General features: G+C 38.9%; 1 protein-coding gene across 4 annotated transcripts in view; it reads left to right on the top strand.

Moving 5' to 3' along the window:
- The window catches only part of PAX5 (paired box 5), a 354065-nt gene that overhangs the window by 171822 nt on the left and 168709 nt on the right, over positions 1–13534 (top strand). The gene's annotated exons all lie outside the window — the stretch shown is intronic.

Raw genomic sequence — 13534 nt, 5'->3', positions numbered from 1 at the left:
GAAGAAATTCCACATTTTCTATTAATTTTTCTTGACATTATTATTGGCAGCATGTTTTAAATAGAGAACAGTTTACCATGTGGACATCAAGTACGCTAACATTCTCACTATACCTTGGCCTGTTTTACATGAACAAGCCATGAGTGTGAGACTGAGGCAAAGGCTTTGTGATAATCAATATAAATAATGTAGGTGCTACAGTGCTTTTGTGCACCTGTTCAATAGTTACTGAATCAATAATAAGTTGATCTTTGCACTTGTGATACTTTTTGGCACTTTTTTTATCCCTCATCCAATATGTAGTTTTATGTGAATGCTTTGTATAAAGTATATCAACAAATACTTGGCCTAAATCAACTGAAACTATTCTCCCCAAAGTTACCAGTGATCTCTCCGTTGCCCAATATAATAGTCTTTTCTCAGTTCTCATCATTCTTGACCTTTCTGCAGACTTTAGCCTTTCATGATACTGTTTTCTCCTCTTTTCTTTTTCAGTCTCCACCTCCCATGGATTCAACTATTATCTCTATGTAGATGATTCTCAGATTTATTTGTTCTGTCCTAATCTGTCTCCTGACCTCCAGTATTGTATTTCCATTGCCCATTGAACATCTTGAGCTGGCTGACTCACAGACATCTTAAATTTGACATGTCAAAAACTGAACTCATTATCTTACCCTCCAAAACTTGCCTTCTTCCTAACTTCCTTATTACGGCAGAAGAAGGTATGGCCATCTTCTCAGTCACTTAAGCTTGAAACCTAAGAGTCATTCTTGACTCAACCGTCTCTTCCCTTCCACAGCCAATCTGTTGCTAAATACCATTGTCTCTGCCTTCATAACATCCCCTTCTCTCCTCTGACACTGCCAGTACCCTGGAACAAGCCCTTATCCTCATACCTGGATTATTGCAATAGAGGGCTGGTTGGTACCCCTCCCTTAAATGTCTCCCCAGTCCAGCCCACACTTTACTAATTTGTCCAACTGATCTTCTTAAAGTGCAAGTTTGATCATGCTACCCTCCTATTAGATAAATTCATTCTATTAGATAAATCCCCTATTTTGTCTCCAGGACTAAATGTAAAATATTCTGTTTGGCTTTTAAAACTTTTCATAACTTGGTCCCTTCCTACCTTTCCAGGCTTCTTACACCTTACTCCTCTTCGCTGGTTTCAGTGACACTAGATCATTGCTGTTCCTCTCATACATGACACTGTAGCTCTCATTTCTATGTATTTTTACTTCTCTCCTCCATGCCTGAGATTCTTTCTTTCCTCAACTCTGCCTTCTGGTTTCCCTGGCTCCCTTCAAATTTTACATAAAATTCCACCTTCCATGAGAAGCCTTTCTTTCTCCTTCCTACTTAATCTTACCGCCGTCCTTCTGATAACTATCTCCAGTGTATCTTGTTTGAATCTTGTTTGTACATGGATAGTTGCGTGTCATCTTTTCCATCAAACTATGAGCTTCTTGAGAGAAGGGACTGTATTTTGCCTTTCTTTGTGTCCCCAGTGCCTAGCACAATGCCTCACACCTAGTAGGTGTTTAATAAATGCTTTTTGACTGACTAGTAATTGTATGATGCCTTCTGTGAGGCAAAATCAAGTTTGTGTCTGAGAGAAAGCTGGCAAAAAACTCTGCTAGTAATTTACATGCCAACGTGAAGTGTTGAGTCAGTAATTACGGATCTTATCTGTCTCCACTGCTTTCCAGTTTTGCAGAGAGGCTTTGATGTAGTTGTTCTATCTTTCATTATATTAATAGCGTGTATGCTTTGTTTCTTGTTTGATCCAACTTGTATTTTTGTTGATTTGAGCTTTTGTTGGGGACCCTAGAGATGACCCAAAACTCTCCTCATCCGTTTTCTTGGAAGATTCACAATCTCCTTTAATGTCTTTTGCTTCTCAGTCCTCGGTAGTAGTTTTTGATTGATGCTGATTTCTTGTTGTTGTTGTCATTGTTGTCGTTGTCATTGTGTTGTGCTGCTTTGAATCCTTGCATCACATTAAGATTTTAACTTTTGATTTCTGTTACTGATTAAGGGAATGAAGAATTTCTGACATACTTTGGTTTTCTAGATTCTCTCCTGTGTGTTTCTTTTTTGTTCCCTTTAATTGGCCGATTTGGCATTCTGCTTTGTTTGTTTGTTTGTTTGTTTAACTGCATGTACCATCTAGATATTGATTTAATCTTTCAGCATTTTCCCCCAGATCTCCAATTGCTTTTCTAGCTAATTTCTGCCAGTGTAGGGGTTGATGCCTGTCTTTAAGAGTATTCCTTCATAACTCTACCTTTCTTCCTATTTTTTAAACCATGATAGCTGCTAGTGCATATAATGTTCTGTTCAATTTCTGAACTGTTTTTACACTTTCTGTCAAATACTGTTGGAAAAGCATTTATTAGGGGCCTTCTGTGTGCTAAGTGTTTTACAAATATCTCATTTAATTGAGAATTATGGGACAGAATATTCATTCAGTAAAAGTCAATTATTTTCTAAAAATAACTCCGTTCTGGAATAGTTGGTCTGCTATTTGGATTCATGCCATCAAACTCAAAAAGAACTTTTTGAAATTTCAGTCCAAGTATGCTCATCTTCTTTTCAAAATCATTGGAGACATTGATATTGTTTTGGTGTCCATTTTGTTTTTAGGTAATGTTTGCTTTAAGTAAAAATTTTCAAGGGTCTCAGTTTCTTAACATTTCCCTCTCCAGATTTGAGCAATTCTGTGACTTCATCTCTTGTTTTATCTAATCTAGGCTTGGTGATAAAGTTTTTCCTTATGAATACCTTCCACTGGTCAGCAATACGTTGCTTTGTAACTTGGAGCTGAGGGTTCTGAAGGTATAAAACAGAATGAAACAGTTCCTTAAAACTTGTAAGATCTGTTTCCAGTATGTGTGTGTGTGTGTGTGTGTGTGTGTGTGTGTGTGTGTGCTAGAATAATTGCCCATAATGAAATTATTTATATCTTTAGTTCATTTTGTTAACAATTATGGCATGTCCACTCTAGTGGTCAATGCCATCTGCCCTGATGCAATTCCAGCAGAGAGGGCATTGGGAAATTAATTTATTCAATCTTTTTTTCAAATAATATAACATGTGAAACACTTTGCAAGGCTTAAAGTGCTAAATAAATGTTTGTTGTTACTTGTTCCATTCTACCTTACCTTGTCTTTCCTTTCTTGTATGCTATTTCCCAGCAAAGATGAGAACACCAGCGATCCCTCCAAATATATGCCAATCCGTGTTTAAAAGAATTCACAGCGAATAATAGATTGGGTGAGGGAGGGAAAGGGTGTGCCAAAAAATTCAGTGGTATAAAGAAGGTGCCCACTCACTTGCCAGTATTTCAGGGTTTTTCCTCCCAAACTTTTACAGCTACCATAATGGTGTCAGCCCGGCAAATCCCTACACTACATCATTCTATCCTGCATTCACCTACTTTGCCTTTCTCCCCACCTCTCCCACCTGCCCCTCCTCCTCAGTGGCCAAGGGGTTAAACTTTGGAGAGAATTATTATTGTCTTTGTTGTTGTTAGCTGCAGTAATAGTAGCAGCAGCAATAGTAGTAGACATAGTATTCTAAATTATTTATATGTTCCCAATCTGGTCTGAGTTGGAACAAAGTGATATTTCCTATCTGTTGCTGATTGCCTCTCTGTGGTCTCATGTATTCTTAATTTTTCAAGGCAGGTGTTGTAGTTTGATTTTCAACTTAAGCTGCTGTCGAATCTAACCCACTCAAGGTTGGTTTAGAACTCAACCAGAAATATGATTTGGTGACAGTGATGGTGCTGAGCACACTGAGTATTGGGGGAAAGAGGCTGGATGCTTTTACCTGAAGTTGATGCTGAATAACTGGCTTCATCACTAACCAAACCTCCTTAGATCTCACTGGGTAAATAGCAATTGTATCTATTTGTTGGCTTCAAGAGAGTCCCTGAATGATATTGATGGTAGTATAAACATTGTTCTCAGAGCCCTGCTTGTCTATATGGCATAGCTGAGACTGAAGGCAGGGAATTGAATGACTGATCTCTAGAGGCAGTCTCTCCAGAGAGGGCAGCCATGTGGGGTTTTGCAAAGACCACTGGGCCAGGAGATCAATTCGCAAAGAAGTATCTACAGGATACAGACAAATATGAGGCAAGAGGAGAGACCAATGACTGTGGGAGTCTAGAAAGGTTTCCTGAAGGAAGTAGAGCTTGAGATGAGCCTTGAAGGGAGAAGGGACTCATAAGAGGTAGTGGTGAGGAAGGCGAACACTGCAGTCGTGGGAAACAGCTCTTGTTGGAGATGGGAGATGGAATGTACTATGTGGGGAGAAGCCAGAAGGATAGTCTGGCTAGAGTAGAATGTGTGAGAGGGACTCCTACAGAATCGGCCTGAAAACAAAGGCTGGAGCCAGATCTTCAAGGGCTTTAACTGCTAAGCACAGGAGGTTGTATTTTATCCTAGAATGATGTTATCCTAGAAGATTCCTGAGCAGGAAATCTGCTCTCATCAGACTTGTGCTTTAGGATGGAGGTGTCAAAATGCCCTGGGGCCGTTTGCCCCCCATAATACTGCTGAAGTGGCCAGAAGCATTTTAAAATGTAACTGGGAAATATTTATTAAATAAAACATAGATAATGTTAATATGTGGTTTTCTAAGTTAATACTCAGCCTTCAAGGATCCTTATGTATGGTTTAGTGGCCCCCATTTCTGCTTGAGTTTGACAGCATTGCTTTAGTAATATTGCATTGGCAGCTGCATGGAGGATGGATTGAAGAGAGGAGAGATTGAGGGCCAATGAGAGGCAGCTTCATGGCCAGGGAAGAGCTTGCTGAACCTGGAGTCAAGAAGACCTGAGTTCACATCAGGCCTCAGACATTTACTAGTTGTTTGACCCTGGGCAAGTCACTTAACCTCTGCTTGCCTCAGTTCCCTCAATTGTAAAATGGGATGATAGTAACACCTATTGCCCAGGGTTATTGAGAGGATCAATTAAGATGATATTGTAAAACATTTAGCACAATGCCTGGCACATAGCAAGTACTTATATCAATATTAGCTACTGTTAATATTGAATGAGATGGTATTTGTAAAGCAAATTTGTGTCTAGCACAAAGTGCTTAAGAAATACTTGTTTTCTTCCTTCCTATTGAAATAATCTTTCCCCATAAATCCTTCTCCCAATTTCCCCGTTTCTGTTCAAGGCATGACCACCCTTCCAGCCACCTAAATTCATAACCTAGTAGTTTATCCCATGAGTTTGATTATCATCTCTATGTAGATGACTCCAAGATCAATATATCTAGCCCCAGTCAATTTCCTAAGTTCTAGCATCTGTATACCCAACTTCCTATTGAACATTTCAAACCGGGCATCTCACATACAACCCAAATCTAACATATCCAAAACAGAATTCATTCTCTTTCCTCCAAAACTCAGTCTGCTTCTAAGCTTCCCAATTTCTATTGAAGGCACCATCATCCTTCTAGTCTCCTGGAATCACAACAGCATCATCTTTGATCTCTCACTCTCTCTCACTCCACGTATCTAATATTTTGCCAAATTTTGCCATTTCTACCTGGATAACATTTTTCAAATGCATTTCCTACTTACCTCTCATAGGACCACTAATTTGGGCCTACATTACCTTTTTCCTGGACTATTGCAAAATGGGTGTCTCTCTCTTACAGGCTATCCCATTTCCTATCTGTGTGCCAGCTATATTATGTTCTTCTTACATCTTCTTGGAACTAAATATCTCTAGTTTGCCACTACACTTCCTAAAATATAGTTCCAAGAACTGGACACAGTTATACTGATGTGGTATGGCCAAAGCATAAGGACTGTAGCTCTAGACCTGAAAGGCATGTCAGAAACATCTTAGTCTGATATATATATATATATATATATATATATATATATATATATATATATATATGGCATCTATATATTTATATAGATATAATAAATATCTATATGTTTATATATAAAATATATATTTATATTCATATATACACACATATGTATGTGTACATATGTATATATATGCACACAAAATATATAGATATAAATAGATTGGAGATAGAGTTATAGATATAAAGATGAGGAAACTGAGACTCACAAAGATTAAGTAACTTGCTCAAGGTACTGTCAAAGGCAGGATTTGAACCCAGGTCCTCTGACTCCACAGACAGTGTTTTTTCCATGTTACTATTCTACCTTCTTCTTTAGTCCTAGACATTATTTTTCTCTTAATGCAGCTTAAGATCACATGATATTTCTTGTTGACTTAGATTGATCTTATAATACACTAAACCATTGCAGCTTTCTTTTTTTCCCCTTTAGATAAATCCCTCCTTATATTGTACCTGTGAAATTGAATTTTTGAGCCCAGCTGTAAGACTTCACATTTATCCTTATTAAATTCCACCAAAAGTTTGCTGTGGGGCACCCTTTCCTCCCACATTAGAGAGGCACAGGGTATCCCCTGGAATCTTCCTGGAGTGCAAACTCAGACCACATGACAGCCTTGGGAAACTCATTCTAACCTGAAGCCATGAGAGGATGTAGTTCCTAGTTTACCCAGCTTAGCTCAGTCCTGGAAATGTACTACTTTCACCCATCTGTTTTTTTAAAAATCAATCAATTAATTAACAATCATCTATTAAGCACTTACTAAGAGTCCTTTGTAAACTATAAAGCAAGCTGTCCAAATGTGAGCTGCTCTGTCGTCATTTTCCATGTCACCTGAGTGGTTTTGTTGGACTATGCCATTTGACACACTAATTCCCCCAAAAGGCGTGTATGGTAATTGGTTAAATTGTTTATAAAACAGATGCTTTTCTTCATGGGATACAAGTCCTTATAACACAAAGTCCTCTGAAAGACTAGATATTGAGAGATGAAAGGGACCTTAGAGGTCATGCAGTCTATCATTTTACAGATGAGCAAGCTGAGGTCTAGAGAGTTTAAGTGACATGTTCAAAATTGTACAGGGAGTGATGAGTGTCAAAGCTGGGATTTAAATCCAGGTCCTCTGACTCCAAATCTAGCCCTCTTTCTATTATACAATTGTGCTCATTGAAAAAAAAAATGCTCATAGAACAGCTTTCTTATTAGAAGACTAAAGTTCAGCTAAATCACAAAAAACAAGGATGGCTCTTCATTCATTCAATTTTACCCATTGGACTCCAATCCTCCTTTAGGTAAAATAAATTCATGCATTTTCTAAGCTCATTACTCTAGGTCTCATTGTGGGGCTGAAAAGCATGGTATCCCAGATGAAGATCTGGAAATACTGTCCTAAGAGTTTGAGAAATGCATTTTATTGTGACCAAGAAAACCAATCTAGCTCTTTAGATAGACTGGGATCCGCGGTTCAAGCTTCAGCAGGTTTTATGAGAAAGTCTTGGACCATGTTGGGCTTTCATCCACAAATTGACCTAAGTCGAGTTCATATTGTGATTCTTCAGTCTTTAAGTCATGTCATAAAACAGTTTAATGCAAAGCAGTCTGGTAGTAAAGGGGCTGGGTGAATTACAGTCCCCATTTTTCATTTCCCCCAATTGTGGTCTGGGGCTCATCACAACTTGCAGGAAAATAATGTAAAAGATTCACGTTGTAATTGATGGTACACGGGGAGAGCCTGTGCAAAGCTCCCTCTCCCCGATAGCCTGAGGGGTTAGGTCTATAACGATATAGTTTGTGGGAACTGGAGCACTGCCGTCTCAACCCTGGGTTCTTTCCCACTCTTTTCTCTTTAAAAAGAGGAAGGATATCGGGCTAAATGATGCTGAAAGAGAATGTCGATGACAGTGCTCAGTACCGCTTCATTCACGGACTCCCTTGTGTTATGGACTGGCGACTAAACATCTGATTAGAGAACAACTCGATTTCTCTCCATCGTTTTTATGCCACATTAAATATTAAGTTAAAAAAATCCCCGCTCTTACTGCTTGCTGCCACGGTTCATAAGCGAGCTCTCCATTTGCAAGCCAATGACATGTGCCCGGCTCATTACTGCTGTAGTCAGCAATTTCAGGGCAGCCCTGATTGTTACTAATTACCTGCAGATGCATTTTCTCTGCTTCGGCTTGCTGACTTCAGCTTGGTCGCTATCACTTTGAGAGGACAAAGTGGCGCAGGAATTGACACCTTCACTTGGCTCTCCAATGTGGGAAAGGCAGATTGACAAATCTGTAGGCAGTCCTGACTGCAGCTGGTGGGAGAGTCAGTTTGCATTAGCAGGGGCCATGAATGACTGGAAGAGATTGTCGGCTGGTCTGGCTAGAGAGCCAAATGAGAACATTTTGTTTTAGAGGGTTCTGACATGAACTTCACATGTCTTCCTTTCAACCCCAACAAGGCAGCCATGGCAGCAGCTTTGGCATTACTGGCTATGGTTTTTGCAGCTGTTGCCGGAGAACTGATAAGTCATAACATTTGAATGATATAAAAAATTTTGAAGTTTGGAAAGCAACAGCCTTTCTCCCCTTGCTTCCTCTTTTGTACATGGGACCTAAGAAAATCTGCTGCAGATTCAAGGTACTTGGTGGGTTTGCATACACTCAGAATCATAGCTTATAAGCCCCCACTGATGTGTTTACTTTTACCAGTCAGCCAGGGGATACAATAAGTTCAAAGTAAAGATACTTCATGAAATACCATAGTGAAAATTAGCACCGTCTAAACCTGGTGTCTACTCTCTGATAAATATACCCACCATCAGTGGGAAAACTGGGCATGCTTAGGGAATATATGATGTGGAGGGACGAATATGTAGGGGACACATGGAGAGGGGACTCTGGGGCTGTTGGGCCACCAGTGTCTTCTGTTGATGTCATCATGATGGTCCTGTGGGGTCTGCTCCCCAATAGCCATATGTGGTGCTTTGCTGGTTGTGCTGGTTTTGTGGTGCTGCCAGACTCTCACTGCACATGAGATCGTGAAGTTTCCCTGAAGTTTCTGGCTTCAGCAGGAATGCTGAGTTAAAAGAACACATATTCTACATAAGAGGAAGCATGGGTTTTGCTACCACTTTTTAATTTGGAAACTAAAGATTGAAGTGTTTCCAAAACATACTAAATGTCCTGAGGCTTTTAGTATCTTTACTTTGAGTCTTTTAGTTTCAGACCTTTAATTCTTTCAGTGATGAAGGCAATATCTCATCACAACTAGGCAAAAAACTTAGCTGTTTTCTCCTCATAAATTAATGAAACTGCCAATTCTCAAAAATTTTAGCTGAGTGCAGATTTTTCTCCAGGAGAGTCTTACATCTAGAAGTCAAGCTTGTTTGGAACACAAAACAGATGACCAACTAATCAGGACCTGTGAACATTTAATGTGTTTTCAAACCTATTATATATGGGCCTGAATCACAGTCCATTAACCCAGAAAACTATCTGACTTAGAGTTAGAAATTCCTCATCCATCCTTCATGGGATTTCTGTGCTCTCAAACCCATTTTGAGGGGGTGTGACGCTGTCAAAGAAACTGTACATGAGCTGTGCGGGTCTTGGGCTCCAAGATTTTCCCACAACCCCAAGCTCCTCTGGGTCTCCCATGCAAATGAAAGTGGGGGAAGGCAAGAACAATAACAAAAGTAGGTGAGGCTTGGCCTTCTAACTCAATCCTTCATTCCAAATTCCTGCCTTTATTGTGTGGGTGGATGACAGAGAGCCTTTTCCTTCAGTGTTAGGCTTTGAGCTGCTCCACACTTAAATAAAAATCTCTCTCCTTTCTCTCTTCATGTTAGTGGCAAGGACAGTGCTAGCACACTGAAGGTGTGACTTCCATTTTATTATTGAGTAGTATTTATTTGTGATGCTGGAAAAAACTGGCAACTATTGTCCTGAATAGAGAAATGAAGTGGAGTCAAGAGTTTAGCTGAAGTTTGATTAAAATTAAGTTCTCCTAAAGTTTTACCCCTACAATTGAAACACTTTTTACCCGACTTGATTAGATAAAATGCTATTCATTAAATACCCCCCTCATTCTTTGTTAACAGAAAAGTCAAATTTGTTTTACTGAGTGAGATGTAGCCTAACATAACATTTTACTGGTTGTTTGCTAAAAGGTAGTAAGAAATGCTGACTGGGAAGGGGAGTCAACTGAACCCAGAAATTCATTTCCCAGAGAAGTGCTCATAATAGACCTATTGAGAAAACCTAATAGTGTTGCTAACATCTCTCATCATTAGAGTGGATAAAAGTAATTAGTAGGTGACAAAACCTTTCCAAAGACACAGGTGCATCTAACAGAAACCACGTGCATGTGTCAGGATGGGTAAGGAATAAAGTACACCCTCTAAAGTGGAACAAAACTTGCCAATAAATTCAGCCTTGGCTCAGTCAGGAGAACAATGTATTTATTTTTTCATTCTCCAATCTCCATAATCAGGTGTGTTAGTAAATGTTTAACAACTGGCTCTCTGGAAAAGTGTTTGCAAGGCATACTTTTAAGTTTAGTCTGCATGATTACCATTTTCTCCATCACTTTCTTGAGTCTAGACAAATTAATCAAATAATGAATCAAGCCCTGATTTGTAACATTTCGTGATTTCTGGGATATAAATGCTCATACTGAAAATTTAACACTTGGTTCTTGCCAGCCTGTTGGAGCTGGCTGCAGTGCCTCACTGTATCGACCTCCCATCTAAATTTGCAATATTCTGGATTATTGTTTAGAAAGAGTCTGCATTCCAGCCACAATGGTTTCTTCTTCTTCTTCTTCTTCTTCTTCTTCTTCTTCTTCTTCTCTTCTTCTTCTTCTTCTTCTTCTTCTTCTTCTTCTTCTTCTTCTTCTTCTTCTCTTTCTCTCTCTCTCTCTCTCTCTCTCTCTCTCTCTCTCTCTCTCTCTCTCTCTCTCTCTCTGTGGGAGGCAATTGGGGTGAAGTGACTTGCCCAGAGTCACACAGCTAGTAAGTGTCTGAGCCAGGTTTGAACTCAGGTCTTCCTGACTCCAGGGCAGATGCTGTATCCACTGTACCACCTAGCTGCCCTGCTATGATGATACTTTAAACTACCACCCTTTATCTTCCATTTAGAGATATTTCCAAATTAAAATAAGACATTGAGTTCCAAGTGTCTCCAGAAACCCGTCCACCCTCTTCTTTCCCTTCTCATCTCCTGTATATGTCTAAATCCAACAACCCAGCTTAGTGGGAAGATTCCAAAAAGAAAATGAGCAGGGCACTTCAGAAAGTTCTTTGAAAGATGTCCTTTTGAAGGCTAAGGGAAGACACTTTAGAATGGTAATTTGTTAAATTTTCTTCAGTGACAGAGGTGAAAGAGTCAGGCTACTAAAAATTACTCTCATGGGATTTAAATACAAGCAAACTTAGATGACAGACAAATATTGTTGTATTTCAGTTGTGTCTGACTCTTTGTGATCCCATTTGGGATTTTCTTGGCAAAGATACTGCAGTGGTTTGCCATTTCCTTCTTCAGCTCATTTTACAGATGAGGAAATGGAGGTAAACAGGGTTAAGTGACTTACCCAGGGTCACGTGACATGTAAGTGTTTGAGGTCAGATTTGAATTCAGGAAGATGAGTCTTCCTGACTCCAGGCCCATGCTCTATCCACTGAGCAACTTAGCCCGCCCTGACAGATTAACATTTCTAACAGGGCACAGTCTAAAATGTCCTGTCCAAAAAAGTCCCCAGACAATATCCTGTTGTTTAGTCAATTCAGGTCTATTTATTTCTTTTCCTAGTCAAGTTTTACTAAAGGGGATATCAGTAGCAAAATAAGTGAGCATATTTATATGGAAAAAGATGTGGTGTATGTCACATGACTTCTAAGACTTGTGCAGAAGTATCAGTTCCTTCAATTGATTATTCTCTTGTGTGAGCAATGGTGGAATTTATTGGAGAGCTTTGTCCCATTTAGGGGTGTGTGCTGCATATCTTATTTATTCTGTTGTACATACATGCTTAAATGCATTTTTTGCCTTTGGAAAGATTTTGTCAGCTACTGATTGTTGTTGATCCATTCTAATGTCGAGAGGTGTTAGCAACACTATTAGGTTTTCTCTATTGGTCTGTTATGAGCACTTCTCTGGGGATGGATTTTTAGGTTCAATTGACTCTCCTCAGTCAGCAACTCTTAGTACCATTTAGCAAGCAACGAATAGAATGCTGTATTAGGCTTCAGCCCAGCACTTCTCACTCAATAAAATAGACATGACTCTTCATCAGCCTGTTAACAGAGAGAGGTATTTAATGAATACTTGCAAGTCCATGGACTTTAAAAAAAAATCTATTCTGAACATAGCAAATACCAAATAAATTGAGTATTTCTGTGTATACAATAGAATGGAAAAATAGGATTGTATATGAAACTATGAATCTCTATTATATATAGCTTGCTTGTCTTTTGAAATAGATAATAAATTTAACTGGTAACTTTCAAAGCTGTCTTACTTGCCTGTAATTCTTTCAGGCCTTTCTTCTATTATCTTCAGTGCATTAAAAATTCTTCATTGACCCTTTTTTCTTCTTTCTTTTCTCTTTACATTTTTACAACTTTTTCCTTAGCCTTCCCCTCCTAACTCTTTTTTTCATCCCCTGTTTAAAAACAAACAAACAAACAAACAAACCTTATCACAAATATGCATTGGAAAGCAAAGCAATTCTCATATTGGCTATATCAGAAAATATGTCTCTCTCTCTCACTGTCTATCACCTCTCTGTTGGAAGTTTAGTAGCATATTTCCTCATCAGTCCTCTGGTATCATGGTTGGTCACCGCATTTGTCAAGAGTTCCTAAGTTTTTCAAAATTGTTTTTCTTTACAATGTTGCAGTTGTATAAATTGCTCTCCTGGTTCTGCTCATTTTACTCTGCATCAGTTTATATAAGTTTCCTCTGGCTTCTCTGAAGCCATCCTGCTTGTTTTTTTATTTGGGAAAATAATACCACCTTGTGTTCACATCCATAATTTGTACATCAATTACCCAATTGATGGGCACCCTCTTAGTTTCCAGTTCTTTGCTGTAACAAAAAAGAGCTGTCCTAGGTATTTTTGTACATATGGGTTATTTTTCTTTTTCTCTGATTTCTTTAGGGTATAGCAAGTTCATGAGCTTTTAGAGAAATTTCTAGTTTAATATGAACATAAATCTAGGAAAAATTATTTGTATAGTGAGAATATTATTTTTAATAAGAATTCTAAAGATACAAACATTTCTACAAAAAGCATTACATTATAAATTACTCTGTCTCCCAGAGTTCTTACTTTACATGAAGTCACATGCATGACAGAGTGAGAGAAGTCTCTGGCACAGAGCCAGAGGGAAAGGAGGTGATGTAGGTTCTGACCTGGCCATGTGAAGAGAGAGAGAGAGAGAGAGAGAGAGAGAGAGAGAGAGAGAGAGAGAGAGAGAGAGAGAGAGAGAGAGAGAGGTGTTGTGGAGAGGGAGGGAGGGAGAGAAAAAGAAGAGAAGTGAAGAGAAGAAAGAAGGTAGCTGTTGAAATGCAGTTCTCATCAGTAAACAAAGCTTCAGTGAGAGACATCAAATGTGACTTTTGTGCTTCCTTTC

The sequence above is a fragment of the Phascolarctos cinereus genome, unplaced genomic scaffold, assembly GCF_003287225.1.
Source record: "Phascolarctos cinereus isolate Bilbo 61053 unplaced genomic scaffold, phaCin_HiC Scaffold_4;HRSCAF=312, whole genome shotgun sequence".
Classification (NCBI taxonomy): Eukaryota; Metazoa; Chordata; class Mammalia; order Diprotodontia; family Phascolarctidae; genus Phascolarctos; species Phascolarctos cinereus.
Note: the sequence above shows the minus strand (reverse complement) of the source record. Positions and strands in the feature narration are given on the sequence as shown.